This window comes from Fukomys damarensis, unplaced genomic scaffold, assembly GCF_012274545.1.
Source record: "Fukomys damarensis isolate Sample0158 unplaced genomic scaffold, DMR_v1.0_HiC HiC_scaffold_37, whole genome shotgun sequence".
NCBI classification, from domain to species: domain Eukaryota; kingdom Metazoa; phylum Chordata; class Mammalia; order Rodentia; family Bathyergidae; genus Fukomys; species Fukomys damarensis.
The window spans coordinates 35,266,746-35,283,407 of NW_022900949.1; positions in this window are offsets into that span (position 1 = coordinate 35,266,746).

Below are 16,662 nucleotides of genomic sequence, written 5' to 3' on the forward strand. Positions count from 1 at the left end.
AAATATATGTACATGATAAATATATACTAAAAATGTGTTTTTGCTTTGTGGGATGAAACCCTCACTCTCACTGGAGAACCTAAGAGTTTAGTAGGTGGAGGTGCACTAAGACAGGAACAAGTTACTCTTCTAGTTTTGCCTTTCCACCTGTTCATGGGATAAAACTGAGACTGGGACTCAGGACAGGCACTCTGGGGGAGGAGGGAGAAGAAAGTTGTATCTTTATACCCCAATGTCCATTTGATGGTGTTGTCTTAACATCCTCTAGGAAAGAATGTCTCTTGTTTTTAGTTGGGTCAATCACTTCACTATTGGACAGCTCTTGATCTGATGAATAAATGATCAAGGAAGCATGAACAGAGTCGGGATAGAAAAATTGTGCAGTTACTGAATCCACTTGGTGGGTCAAGTGCTTTCTATACAATATTTCACTTAAGGATCATAGTCATCCTATTGGTGTTTTACTTTTATTTTATGAAGGCCCTAGAGCTCTGCCTCGAATAGGTATATACATTTGATTTGACTTTTCTCCTAATAAATGTCTACACTCTTGTAAGATAGAAGCTAATTCACAGAATGCAGAAAGGTCTTACTAAAAGTCATAGTCATAGCAGTGAAGAATGTAGCCCAAAACAATGGATGCAATGAAATTACAAGAGGTTTCTTTCTGTCAGATGGTCACTTAGATATGAGAGACCCTTCCTGAAAAAAAGTTAGGAAATCATGAAAGCTAATGTTTAGAATGCCTATTTTTCCCAAGTTTCTCCTATGAAACTATGCTGAAGTTTATTAAATGATAGCCCACTAACATGCAGTATTAAATTATATGCTAGGGACTGGGCTGAAGTTTGCATTTGCATTCTCTATAAAATTTTATAGAAATTATTAGTAAATCAATATCTTCAGGGAAATTCTAAACAAATATTTAGGGCAAGGTTGATTTGCACTCATCCGCCTGTATTTCATCCAGATAGTAAGAGGAAAAGAAGAGGTTACATGAAAAGACTGGAAGAAGATAATAACATTTTAAGCATGAGAAATACATTCTGGTGTGTTCAATATTAAATGGCCTTTCCAGTTATAAGACAAGAATGAAGATTTCTTGAGTTTGCTCTGGACGACATGTTGACAGATGGCAGGCTTATGATAGCTTGTGTAGAACAAAGTATTTACGTATCTGCAATAAGGACATTAATAAATTTGACAATAGACAGCAGCTTTTACAGACTGCTGTGTGGATACCATTCTCTGTCCAAAGACAAGTAATGATAATGATGAAAATCAATCAATCACTAATGAATAAAATCAATCAGGTTAGAAAGGATACTTAAAAAACTAGCCTGGAGTGGTGGCGCACGCCTGTAATCCCAGCACTTGGGAGGCTGAGGCAGGAGGATCGCTGTGAGTTTGAGACCAGCCTAGGCTACATACTGAGTTCCAGGTCAGTCTTAACTACACAGTGAGACCTTGTCTCAAAAAACTGAAAAACAAAAACAAAAATAAAAACAAAATGGGCAGTGACTATGGATTTAAGATTTCAGAATGGCTAGTATTTTAGGTGTTTGCTACCAACCAACCTGTAGAAGACATAGCCCAACTGCCTTTTCCTTATTCTTCTGAGAGCATCATTGTCTTATCTCTTATTCAGTCCAGAGGAATCTGAATCTTAAAGGCTTTTGGAAGACAGAGAGAATGCTTCAGAAATTCTTAAAAGTCAGGCATGGACATTAAAATTTAATTTAGTAAATGGTCAAGGACTAAATATAAAGATCATACATGTGCTGAATATGCTTAAATGCCAGGCACTGAGCTAAATCTAAAACTAAACAATGTAATCAAGATTACTCTTTCCCCAAAGCTCATATTCAGGTGATGCAGATAGAAAATCAACTAAATGTGTACCTCAATGAAAAAACAAACATATGTGCACATTTTTTTAATAGATGAAACAAGCAAGGTAATGTGGTAGAGATTCAGAAAGAGGTTCTGGGAAGTGGGTGATGAGGGAAGAAATTATTTGTGAACAGGATGAGGAAGACCACATGAAGGATGGGGATTAGCAGATAAACAAAGAGCTAGGGATGATCGAATAAATGAGGAGCGGTGAATTTCCTGGACAGAGAGAAGAGAAGGAGCAAAAGCCAAGATAGGGAAGAATTAGAAGAACTGTAAGGAGGCCAAAGTGACCAAAACAGAGTGATCCAGAGCATGGACAGCATGTTGGAAACTGACCAGGAAGGTAGCAACTAGTTTCTATAGAAGTTTACAACCTGGGTTTTCACTGCAGAATTGACTGGAACCTAGGAGTGGGAAGGCATGATCATATTCATGCTTTTAAAAGATCACTTTTATAGGAAAAAAATTAAAATAAGGAGCCTTACTAGAAGACTATTTCAAAAGCTCTGACGAGAGCTTGTGGCAGTTTGAATAGACATGGAAAAAGGTGAATGGATTTGAGATCTGATTCGGAGGTAATGAATTCATTTGAAGGTCTTGCTTATGTAGTGATGTCAGAGTGAAGCAAATGGAAGCAGAACGGCTCTCTTACATCTCTGTCCTGAGGTATTGGGATGGAAGTCGAATGGAAGAAAAACGTTGATGTAGGAGAGTGCAGTCCACATTACCATACCATAGCATAGACTAAGAGACTGGGAGAATGTGTTCTGCACCACAATCTACCCGTTCTTAGATGAACTTCATGGTCAAGGAAGAGACACAATGGCATGAGAGAAGGGCCCTGTAATCGAGGTTAGAAACTCCAAGTTCTATTTTGCCACTAACTAGCTCTCTGCTGTTAGAACAGTGGAGTTGAAAGGGATATTAGGGATCACCTAGTCTTGCCTTCTATTAATTATAGCAAAATCTGCTATAATGGTTGAATGCTTATTACACCAGAAGGCAGCCGCTCCATTTCCAGACAGCTCCAATTTATTATAAAATCCTTTTAAATACTGAATTAATAATCAGTGGCTAATGTGAAGGGAAGAAAAGGGCTAAACGTCTAAGAGAAGTGGAAAGGGTAGGGGAAAGGAAATAAGGGAAAAGAAAAAATATGAGAAAAGGAAAAAATGAAAACAAAGTCCTTGTAAATAGGGGAGGGGGGTGAAGGGAAGGCAGGGGTATGGGGAAAAAATGAGAACCAAGACCTGTCATGTAAAGGTACAAGATCCCAATGATGGATGTAACTGTACTGTATACTTAAAAAGTACCAATAAACTCAATGATAAAAAAATTTTAAAAAGAAATTAGAAGGTCTCTGGATTGTCTTGGTTAGCTTATTCACAATCACTCAGTCTTTCCAAAAACCATGGAGTGACAGAGAGTACCTGTTAATAGAAAAGAAATATTGATATTTTGTGGGTTGCTTATTATGATTACATATTTAACAGTTCTGGGACCCTGAAGTGGTTATATTATTCACACAGTGGGCAGCAGTGTTCATGTCTTTTCTAAAGAAAACACTAACATTTCAGCAGTTAAGGGTTTCTGATGGACCATGGCCAGTGTATTCAGAGTGCTGAGCTTCACCATGTCTTTCATGTTAGTCTTAAAACATCTCTGGTAAAAGCCTTCTACCACTGTGCACAGATGCTTTACCATAAGAACAATACGTGCTCCAACTGCCTATAATATATTCACTATCTTAGGAGTAATTACATAATGGTAGATTCAACGGTATCTCAAGGATGAATTCTCCTTCATATACAGTGTCTTTAGGAAAATAGAATAAGAAGGGGGGATAATAAGGATTTGAGGGTCCTAGGTCATTAGCTTAGAAGTACGTCTGATGTGCATTAAGCAAATGCTACACACTCTAAATATTAAATTACATTTTATATTGGGAAGGAGACAACAGGTATTCAGTCTAGTTACATTTCAGACTGCTTATTGGTGACATAAATATTACCAAGTGCAAAATGTACCACTGTACAGAATATGTGAAGTGTAAGGTGAGAAAAAGGTGTGAAAATAGGATGGTTATCCATGGACACAGACAAGTCTTCAAGTAATTTTACAAAAGGGGACTCTTAAAAAGATCTCAGTCCCTCCTGGATCAGCAAGTTACAGCATGTGCTTTGTTCCTTCCTTCTTCTCCCATCTCTGTTGCTAATTTGGGTCATGGCTGCTCTTAGTGTGAAACTGAGTCTACATGCTGCCATTTCTAGGATCTAAAAATTATTGAAGGGTCCAATCCCACCTGCTTTCTTTGCTTCTCCTCTTCCCAATTTCTACAATTTCTATTTCAAGCCCAAATTTGGGAAGTTTAATGAGGAGCCAATCTCATTTTTAATCATGCCAGTTGCAAGAAATCTTGGAAGTCCTACCTTATTCCTAGAGGCTATGGCCATATAAATCCCCCCCCCTGCTTGTTTCATTTTTTTGTCCCTAGAACTACTTTCTTTAGTGTTTTTCCTTTATACAACCTATATGTGGAAATTAAAATTTTAATCACAATTATTTGCCATTGTTCTTATCAAGGGACAGAGTCTATTTCTTCATCCCTGATTCTTTGGCCAGTAGAATATATTGTATGTATTATTTAGTGAGTTTCCATCCCACTACTCTAAATACCTTGTGTATTTTCTTCTTGCTGCTATCACATCTTGCCATGAAAAGCAAACTAAGGTGGTGGACGGGAACACGAAAGATGATGAAGAAAAGGTTTCAGATTTCTAGTGCTCCTGTGGTCCCTGATGAGTCTATCATAAAGTTTTGAGACATGCACCAAATGACCATAAATTATGAGTAAGATCAGCTGAAGTCAGTTTCCTTCAGTTCAAACCAGGCAATCCACCTAGCCATGCCCAGACCAAATGGCTGATATGTAGAACTGTGAGCTAGATAAATGATGGTAAGAGCCTAGAAGCAAGGACACCCAGTAACAACCAACACTCCCTGAATGCAGATTTTGGTTTCTCACATGAATCTTCAGTAAAAGGACCCAAAGCTCCTTGGAGAAATGCTGGTTCTAGGACTATGTCAGGAAATCCAAGATGGTTTTTCAATCTGACAAAATTAAATGCTTAAAAAAAGAAACCCTCAGTGATATGGGTTTTACTGAACATAAATAAATAAGAGCAAGTGCAAAAGATCTTAAGAGCCCAAATTACAGTAATGTACATTCTACTTCAAGGGCTCCTTCTCCTAAATTAAAGTTGGGTTGACATCTCCTTCAAGACACGTAATAAATCTACCAACTTCTCTCCATGTCAGTGCCAGTAAAGCCACTGCTAACCCTTGACTGAACACTACACAGCCTCCTAATGTCACCACTCAGATCTACTCTTTCATTCTATAGCATCCAGAGAGCTCTAAACATTGTACAAAGTAAGCGAACAAAGCAGGAAACAAAATTGTGTTAAAAATTAAAATAAAAGCCAAACTTCGTGATTTGACTCTGTCTGTATTTCTTACTACCTCTTATTTCACTGTCTTTATCTTACATGTTCCAGCCACCCTGACCTTTGGTTATCTTTACACGCCAAACTCTTTCCCTGTGCATAAATTCTTTCTCACCTTATCCTTTTCCCCATGTCTCTGTATGATTGGCGTCTTTCTTGTCATTCCCTTTAAACGCCCTAATCCAAAGTGACAGCTCAGGCGCAGTCTGTCTTGGAACATTATTTTACTTTCTTGTTCCCATGGTTGTTCCAGGTTTATGGTGCCCTCAGAAGAGAAGTTGCACCTCCATAAATTCATTCCGGAACTCTGGCTGAAGACTTCTCTGCTGTATCTACCATGTAACTTCTCAAATAATCGAGGAGGCTACAGCCTAATCACTCTGAAAGGGGCAAAGCATGGAGCAGTGCATGGGAGAGGTTGTCATGGTTGGACTGAGAAGCAACACACATCTTTCTATTCACATTGTGTTGAATTTTATTTTAAAGAAAGAAACAGAAAAAAAAAACCTGACTTACAAGTCACCAATAGGTTGAGGGTCCTTCTCAATTTCAAGAGAAATCATGCATTGGCAAAGTGCAGCTCCCTTGATGTTAGTGAATCTAGCCTGGGACAGCTCCTAGCAACCCCTATCAGCAACCAAGGCTCATTATCCCCTTGGCAGTTTTCTGGAGCTCTTTCAGCAGATTCTACTGCATTTCCTGGGCTCTTTCGCTGGTCTCTTAGGTCTCTGTAGATCAGTGCTGGTCTTCACCAGCCACAGTCTGTCTTTACTGTTCTTGGCTCTTTGCTCTCCATCACTCTCCGGAGTTCATCAGGGCTAAAAGCCCTTGGAGTCACCAACCCTTTTTTAGTGCAAACTGCTCATCCAACTCTAACTGAGATAAGAATCACAAATACAAAGAATGGCTGCTATCAAGAAATCACACAATAACAAATGTTGGCGGGGTTGTGGGGAGGAAGGAACCCTTCTCCATTGTCGGTGGGAGTGCAGACTGGTGCAACCACTGTGGAAATCGATATGGAGATACCTCAAAGAGCTTGGACGGCAGTTTCCATTTGACCCAGCCATCCCTCTCCTGGGTATCTTTCCAAAAGAACTAAAAGAATCATATCACAGAGAAGTATGCACACCCATGTTTATAGCGGCACAGTTTGTAATAGCTAAAACTTGGAAACAGCCCATTTGCCCATCCGTTGGAAACTGGATATGAGAAAATAGATTCATTCATAGGAAAGTGGATACATATTGAAGATATACTCCTAAGTGAAATAAATAAGGCACACGTGTAAATACCGAATAGTTTCTCTGGTGTGAATAAACTGCAATAATACAGAAGATCCTAATAAGATTACTGACATTGTGAAATGGGAAGAAAGGGGCTAAAGGTCTAGGAAAGGTGGGATGGGGAGGGGAAGGGTAATAAGGGCAAAGAAAAAATGTGAGATAATGAAAAGAAGGAAATAAAGTGTTTGTAGATGGGGAGAGGAGGAGGGGGTGAAGGGAGGGCAGGGACAAGGGGGAAAAAATCAGAACCAGGACCTGTCATGTAGAGGTACAAGATCCAAATAATGAATGTAACTGTACTGTATCCCTAAAATGTACCAATAAACTCAATTAAAGCTGAAAAAAATAGGTTTGGGTCACATAGGAGAAAGTCTGTCAAAATTCAGAGTGCTAAAAAAAATTTATATATATATAAAACCACCTGGGCAAGGCTTTTATTTGGCAGGTGGTGTAGTACAGGGGGAGTAGTGCACCAGAGAATGCCCCCCGCATACTGACCTGAGGACTGTGAGAATGTGCCACTTACATAGAGAAGCAGGTCCACCGCATGTGCAGGCTCCTGCATTTCCAGCACCATTTGGGCATTTTCAAAGTAGTAAGGGTAGTCAGGATCATCTGGAGGTTCCAAGGAGCTTCTTCCGGGGTAGATCCATGTCTGAAAACTATGACAGCCAAGGCAAGTGTGTCCCAGAGCAGCCATGGGGTATCCGATAAAGCCTCAGTTGAGATGATGACAGCTGTACAGAGCTACAAGAGAAGTAGCTGCTTGATGGACAGCTCCTGTGTTTCCACAGTCACAATAGGGCTGAAGCCCAGACTTCCTGTGCCACTTTAGAGGAGTCTGCAGATGGAGTGGCCTATGGATCATGGCTCATTGTGCTTTGGGGATTTGGGGCATAGATATCAGGAATGTGCTTTGGTGCCTCAGGCACCCCAGTTCCCAGTCAGGCTTCAGCTCCTATTAGGGCTGCAGAGGCAAGTGTGGCCTAGCATGGCTTCCAGAGCAACCACAGAAGTGACTGGCCAGAAGATGCTGGACATAGCTCCTTCAGACCACCCTCTAGACAGCAGGCCAAAGAGACTCAATGGCTGTTCCTCAGACCACACACCCTCTGGCTGTCAGAAGTAAATGGGAACCATCAGGCCCCGTTTTTCTGTCTCACATGTAACTTCAAGGAGGTTGGGAGATCAGATATAGTTTGGTGTCCAAATAAGAAGGTCTGATCTGGAGGGAACAAGTAGAAATCTGCTTAATAAAAGGTAAGTCTAAGAGCTTAATGTATACATTGAGAATCTTGCTGGTATGTGGTTAACTTAGAAGAGAAAGGAGACATTTAAATAAGGTCTCAGAAAAGTTATGGAAACCCCAACTGCTACAACCCCAAATCCATCATAGTTTTTTGCACAATACTGAAAATGTGAATGAGGACCAAAATGTACAACAGATAAAGTGAAATAGGAAGAAAAGGTTCAAAGGGGAAGGGGAAGTGAGGAAGAAGGGGAGGAAAGAAGGAAAAGGGAAAAAAGTATGAGAAAAGAAGGACAAACCAGAAACAAAGCTTCTGTAAATAGGAAGAGATGGAGGTGTGGGAGGAAGCGAAGGGGAACAGGAAAAAATAAGAACCAATCTATAACATGTACACATACAAATTCCCAGCAGTGAATGTGATCATAATGTATACCTAAAATGTACCAATAAATTTAGTGAATTAAAAAAAAACATTTAATACTCTCAAGTTAGAAAGCAGCTGTTTTACTTTGAGAGTCTCCATTCCGTAGGGCTCCAGAGTTCTCTGCATCTTCCCACAAACGAGTAGATGAAGAGCTCCTTCATGACAGCATGAAGAGCTCCTTCCAACTTCTTAGCCAGTCCCAACCCAGAAGCCACATGTCGCTGCCATTCACCTGTTAGTGAAAATTAGTCATCTAGGCACACATGAATGCAAAGGAGGCTGGGAAATGTCACCCTTGGCTGGACAGCTTCGTGCCACTGATAACTCCACCCTAAGAGAAGGAGACATAAATTTTGTTGGACCACTAGCCTTCCCACCACCATCAGCCTCCTCAAAACAAGCCCATTTATTTACTTCCAACCTAAAGCCTGTCGCTCAAGTCGCCACAGATAATTATTTTGAAATCAGTCTCATCCTACCTCCTCTATGTTTCCACAATACAGATAATTATTTTGAAATCAGTCTCATCCTACCTCCTCTATGTTTCCACACAATCAGATCTTGCTTTGAACTGTAGTATGTCCATTTAAAGAGCCTACTTGCTTACTTAAAAAGTTTTAATAAATCTACTGCCTTTAGATTATAATGCAACTTCCTTGCCAGAGGCGACAGTGTCCTGTGAGTTCTGCTTTGCACAGACTCTGCAACCCCAAGGCTTACCCTTCTCTCCTTTTCTCTCTGTTCTGATCACACAAAACCCTTTTTAATTTACTTAAATGCCCTGTTCTATCAGTACTCCTCATGTGTTATTCTAGAATGTTTTCCCCAACTCTCAGCATGGCTTACTTGCCCTCGCCCATGAAGCTCTACCCTGCTGAGTGTTTCAAAAGGTCTTTGCTACAGTGCTCACTAATGAGGCCTCCCACGGTTTCTTTCCATTCTCTCCCCTCATTATGGTTCCACAGTAGATGTGTCAATCTGTGATAATGTTGCTCAATTCTTTGCCTGTTTACTATCCTCCCGACTTGAATGTAGGTTTCGTGAAGGCAGAGATCTCATCAATCTTATTCACCATCGTCACCCAATTGATGTATACCGAGCCCAGCACATAGTTAGCACTCAGTAAATATTTAAGGAGTGAACAAATGAACCTAGTTGAATACAACACACACTTTGGACGATTACTCCAATGCTACCGCTGAAAAGCAAATCTGACTTGGCCAGAGCTCAATCGTACCATCTACATCAGGGAATAGGAAGCCAGGGCTAGACTATCTCACACTGACGCTTGCCTGACATGGGTTTCAGTGAGCCAAAGACAGCACACTGACCGACTGAGCTTTTCTAAGGGAAATTTCCATCAAGTTTCCCATGGTGCACAGGCAACAAAGGACATGATTGGAGATGGTAGAGGCAGTGATGGTGGGGCAGCGGTCTGAGCGATCACCTGTCACAGTTGTTTGGAAGCAGTGAGTCCTCGTGACAACTATATTCATTCTTTGGACAGGCCTTGAACTAACCTGTGTAGAGAAGAAAATCAAATGTATGCTTTCTCTGGAGACAGAGAGCAAATGTAAATGCGGGAGTCTGGCAGTAGGGGAGAGGAAAGAAAGGAGATTGATACTGGGAACAGAAAAAATGTTGGCAGCCAAAAAAGGTGCTGTATATTAGCTATAATGATGTAAAATGGCCCAGAAGAGATCTGCGTAACATCTGCCCGCTTATTTCTTGCATGACTACATATTCATGCTCAGCTTTTGGAATTCTCCGGAGGCACTTGAGTATATAGGAAGATGAGTTCCAGTGCGCTGCAGCCTCCTGCTTTGCCAAAGGAATAAAAAAAAAATAAAAAATTAACTTCCCAGATTCCACTTCAGCCTCAGATTTCTGATCGTTCATAAACCAGTGCAGATTTTAGGTGCATGTAGGAAGGGGGGAAAAAAAGCTAAGGCAAATACCAAGTTTGATGAACATACACAGACTGTGTCAGGATCCCATGACAAGGAAAATGACATGGCCCTGGCTGTAGAAGGACTTGATTCAAATCCTGGCCGCACCTTTAATCAGCCGTGTGAAAAGTGACTGCATCTGCATCTGTAAAATAAGCAGATGCCTGGTGTGTGAATGTGAATAACATCTGTGTAGCACTGGACACGGAATAAGCACGCAGTAAATGGCACATGTTTATTATTCACAGCAAGCACTCCTCAAGCTCTTTTTCTTCAGAACGGGTTTTTCAGGGGATCAGTCTGCATTATCTGAAGACTGCGTCAGGCCAGGCCCAGGTACAGGGCACTGGACAATGCATTAGTCCGGTCAGCCACTCCTGCAATGCAAACTCATTTATATGGGTCCTTGTGTCCTGCCTACCCTACGCCCTTCCTGGCCTCAAGTCTCATCTTTCCCTCCACCAACATCCTCCTTAGGTTCCGAGGTCTAGTTCAAAAGTCAGTGTCACAATCAAGCATGGCTGGAGACTCCCACTTTGGTCTCATTTTCGTCTGCACCTGTTTCTCCAGATTCCTGTGTTCTGTAAACCGTTATCAAGAGCTGCTTTATGCCAGGGAATGTGATCAATGTCCAGGAAGTAAAGATGAATAAGACACCATCCCGGTTATCACAATCCAGTGAAGAAGAGCTGGATCGGTGACTTCAGTGGAGCGCAGAGCACAGGACACATGCGTGCACCTGGCCCTCAAGAGTTCACAGGCAGGGTTCTCTGACAGCTGTGGCTGTACCTCTGATCACAGTTACTCCAGTCTTTGCCTTACAGTTTTACTGCTAACATAACTATCTTCCTGGTCACACTGCGACTTCCTTGAAGACAGATGCTAGCTTTCATAAAAAAATTGATTTTATTGGTGCACTTTAGGTATACAATATAATGGCATTCATCATTGGAAATTTGCAACTTTATGTCAGCTATCATGATTATTTTTTCCCCATTCCCCTGCCCTCCCTTCAAACCCAACATACCTCCCTATTTACAAAGACTTGGCTTCCACTTTTTCATTTTCTCATATTAATTCCATTCTCTTCTTTCCTTTCCCCTACCCCTCCCATTTCCCCTTCCTCTTTGCCCCTTTATTTCAATTTCACATTATCTAGTATACCTTTTAGTCCTTATCCACACTTTCAATTTTTCACACTAGAGGAGCTATTCAATATTTACACGTGTGTCCTATTATTTCACTTAAGAGTATCACCTAAATGTACATCCATTTTTCTATAAATATCTCAAACTTCCCATTTTTATGGTTGACTAGCACTCCGTTTTATTTAAGAAACACACAAATGCATTTTCTTTATCTAGTCTCAAGTTGATGGGGGATTGGGCTGCTTCCAAGTTTTAGCTATTACAAACTGTGCTGCTATGAACATGGGTGCACATTTATCACCGTTGAGGGATTCTTTTAATTCTTTTAATTTAATAGCTGAGTCAAATAGGACTTCCAATCCTAGTTCTTTGAGATATCTCCATATTTATTTCCACAATGTTTGCACCAGTCAACACCCCTACCAGCAGTGGAGCAGGGTTCCTCTTTCCCCACAGCCCCACCAGCATTTGTTATTGGTTGATTTCATGACAGCAGCCATTCTTTATGGGGTGAGGTGGAATCTCAGTGTTTCCATTTGCATCTCTTAATGACCAGTAATGTTGAACACTTTTATATGTTTATTTGCTATTTCTACTTCTTTGTCTGAGAAATTTCTGTTCATTTCAGATGCTCATTTTTTTTGTGAGGTCTGAATTTTAAGTTCTTTATATAAGTAGTATATAAGGTCTAAGTAGTAGACCTTTGTTTGAGGAACAGATGGTGAAAATTTTTTCCCACATTGTGGGTTATCTCTTCACACTGATGATGGATTCAATTGCTGTGCAGAAGCTTTTTAGTAAGAAGAGATTCCACTTGTTCATTATATTTGTGCTAGATCATGGGCAACTGAGGTTTTGTTCATAAAATCTTTTCCTACACTCTTGTCTTCAAGACTCTTCTAGCTAGTTTAGTGTTTCTGTTCTAATATTTAGATCTTTAATCCATTATTTTAGTTTAGTGCATGGTGAAAGATATGGGTCTACTTTTAATCTTTGGCAAGTTGAAACCCAGTTTTTCCAGCACCCTTTATTAAAGAGTCTATCTTTCCTCCAGTGAGGGTGTTTGGCTCCTTTGTCCAAGATGAATTGACTGAGTATGTGTGGAGTTGTTTCTGCATCTTTTAATCTGTTCCAAGGGTTCTCAGGTCTGTTTCTTTGCCAGAACCACACTGTTTTTATCTCAGTAGCTTCAAGTTGGGGATTATGATACCCTCTACTTTGTCTTTGTTGCCTAGAATTGCTTTTGCTATTCTAGGTCTCTTTTTGTTCCAAATTAATTTTTAGATTGTTTTCTCAAGGTCTGTGAAGTATGCTGCTGGGATTTCAATTGGGATTGCACTGAATCTATATAGCAGTTTTGGAAGTATGACCATTTCACTATGTTGATTCTTACTACCCAGGACCAAGGGATGTCTTTTTTTTCTTTTCTGATATCATCTTCAATCTCTGTTTTCAAAATTCTATAGTTTTCATAGTAGAGGTGCTAGGGAATTGATCATGTTAAAGTATTTTGTGTCACCGCCATTTGGGGCTGGACTTCTGGGTTCTTGTACTCCCTAAACCCTTGTCTTACGTTTCTTTTCCCCAAGACTATGTCAGCACATAGAAATGAAACTTAGAGCTTCTGCAAGGCTTGAATTTTAAAAGGCAACATGGCTTGCGATAGGTTAAGGACAGCCTACCCCACCTTAATGGGAGGGTCTTTAGCTCTCTGGCCCTATAAATAAGCCAGCACTTCCTCCTCGCTCTCTCTTCCTCTTCTTCTTCTTCTTCTTTCTCTTCTGCCCTCCTGAATAAAATCTCCAGTCAGACCTCTCAGTGTGTGGCCTAGTTGTTGAGCGTCACTGTTCCCTTTCAAGAGGTATTTGATTCCTTTTGTTAGGTTGATTCCTACATATTTCAATTTTTTGGATTCTATTGTGATGAGTATTGTTTGCCCTATTTCTCTCTCAGTGAGTCTATTGTTTGTGTACAGGAAAGCTATTGATTTTTGTATGTTGACCTTGTATCCAGCTATTCTACTGAATTTGGAGATATTGGATCTTCTATATAGAATATCATGTCATCTTCAAATAATGACAATTTGACTGCTTCATTTCCTATTTTTATTCCTTTTATTTCTTTCTCTTGTCTGATTGCTGTGGATAATGTTTCCAAAACTGTATTGAACAGGAGTGGTGATAGTGGACATCATTGTCTTGTTCCTGATTTTAGTGTGAAGGCTTTCAGTTTTTTACTATGTAGTATATTGGCTGTTGGCTTGTATCACTTTGAGGTAGAGAGTGTCTATTCCAATTTTTTGTAGGGTTTTAATCATGAATGTATGTTGGATTTTGTAAGATGCTTTTTCTGCATCTATTGAGATCATATGTTTTTTGTCCTTGGCTTTATTAATATAATGTATTACATTTATTGATTTGCATATGTTGAACTATCTCTGCATCTCTGGGGTGAATTGCACTCGCTCAGGGTGTATGATCTTCTTGATGATCTTTTTCATTCCATTTGCCACTATCTTATTAGGGACTTTTGCATCTATGTTCATTAGTGAGATTGGCCTATAGTTCTCTTTTTTGATTGGGGCTTTCTCTGCTTTGAGATTAAGGTGAGGCTTGCTTCCAGGAATGAATTCGGGAGTATTGCTTCCCTTTCAATTTCATTGAAGAGTTTAAACAGTAGCGATAGTAGTTGCTCTCTAAATGTCTTAGAGTATTCAGCAGTGAAGCCATCAGGGACTGGGCCTTTTTAATTGGTAAGTTTGTAATTGCATTTTCAATTTCATTGGTTGATATTGGGTTCTTTAGAATTTTTAGATCATCTTCACTCAACATTGGTAATTCATACGTATCTAGGAATCTGTCCATTTCTTCTGTATATTCCATCTTTTTGGCCTATAGGTTCTCAAAGTAGGTATTGATAAGCCTCTGGATTTCCATTGTAGTTTTACCCTTTTTATTCCTAACTGTATTGACTTGGGCCTTTTCTTTCTTTCTTTTTTTTTAATTTGACAAGGCTGGCTAAGGGTTTGTCAATTTTGTATATTCTTTGAAGCACCAACTCTTTGCTTCATTTATTTTTTGTATCATTCTCTTAGTCTCCATTGCATTGATTCCTGCTATCATCTTTATAATTTCCTCCCTTATATGAGCTTTGGGTTTGTCCAGCTCTTCGTTTTATAGAAGCTTGAGATTCAACATCAGGTTGTTCAATTGAGCTCCGTCTGTTACCCAATATGAGTATTTCCTCGTATTAGGTAATTCCCCTCACAAGACTTTCATTGTGTCCCATAGATTCTGATACATTGTATTGTCATTGTCATTCAATTGTAGGAACTGTTTGACTTCTTCTTTAACTTTCTCTATGACCTATTGCTTATTCTGGAACGTGTTGTCCAGTTTCCATGGGTTTATGAAATTCTTGCAGTTTCTTCTGCTATTAATCTCCAATTTCATCGCACTATGGTCTGATAATATACAGGGGATAATTCCAATTTCTTTGCACTTACTTAACATGTTATGTGAGTGAGTTTGTGCTCTATTTTGGCAAATGACCCATGTGCAGCTGAAAAGAATGTGTATTCTGACTTTGTGGTGTGGAACACTTTATGAACATCTGTTAAGTTCATTTGTTCCAAAGTTTATTTGAGTTCTAGTATTTCATTGTTTCTTTTTAATCTAGTTAATCTATCTATTTGTGACAGTGAGGTATTGAGAACTCCCACTACCATTGTATTAGTGCTTCTTTGAATTTTCATGCCTGTTAGTATTTGTTTTATATAGTTGAGTACACTAGTAATTGTTGCATATATATTTATGATTGTCATCTCTTTCTCTTGGATTATTCCCTTTACAAAGATGTAGTGTCCTTCTTTGTCTCTCTTAATCAATGTTGATTTGAAATCTACTTGATCTGCAAACAGGACAGCCACACCTACTTTATTTTTAGTTCCTGTCACATGGAGTATTGTTTTCCACGCTTTCACTTTCAGCCTATGAATTTCTTTTTGAAATAAGTGTGTTTCTTGTATGCAGCATATTGTTGGATCTTGCTTCTTGACCCGTTCTGCCTGTCTATTTCTTTTGGTTGGTGAATTGAGACCATTAACATTAATGGTTATAATTTTTTCCCCTTGTCCCTGCCAAGGGGAAAAAATGAGAACCAAGACCTGTTATGTAGAGAGGTACAAGATCCCAACAATGAATGTAACTGTACTGTATCCCTAAAATGTACCAATAAACTCAATTAAAGCTGAATAAAAAACATTAATGGTTATAAGTGATATGTATTGACTTACCCCTGTCAATTTTTGTTGTTGCTGTTGTTGTTGGATTCTTCCCCTTTGTGTTTAATTTCTTGTTATGCCTGATGGATTCATCCTGCTTGGCTTCCTTGGGTTGTGATCTTCATTGTAATTTTCTAGGATATTTGCTTAAAATTTTTTGGCGTGCTGGTTTGGTATTCATGCAGTTCTTCAGGCGCTCTCTATCATGAAAGTATCATTTCTCCATCAGTTTAGAAAGATAGTTTTGCAGGGTACATCAGTCTGGGTTGGAGGCTGTTTTCCTTTAGGATTTAAAATACATCACTCCAAGCTCTTCTTGCCTTGTGTGTTTGTGTTGAAAAGTCTGCTGTGATTTTGATAGACTTTCCTTTGTATGTGATTTGTTTATTTCTCTAACTGCTTGTAGAATTTTATTCTTCTGATGGATTTCTGGAATCTTAACTATTATGTGCTTATGTATAGATTTTTTTATTGCAGCTAGTTGGAGTCCTATATGCTTCACTTATCTGTATGTCAAATTGTTTTCCTGTACTTGGGAAGTTTTCTGCCATTAAATCTGTGAACAAGTTTTTTATGTGGTTTTTATTTTCACTCTTTCCTCTTTCTTCATTGACTCAGATCTGTCTTATGTTATTCTTCTTTGCATCTTCTAGCAGCTGCTGGATTGATTTCTCATGGTCTCTTTCTATTTTTAAGAAAATTTTCTTTTCCTGGTTACTAACTGCAATCCTATCGTCTATATGTGAAATTCTGCCCTTGCATTGGCTCATTCTGCTATGTAAATTTTCAATGGAGTTTTTAATCTCCTGAAAATTTGTTTACATGTTTTATGGATTCTATTTGTTTCCTATGTTGGGATTCCATTATGTTCCTCATCTCCTCTATTTTTTTTAATCTGTGTCCACTCTAGATTTATTAACCT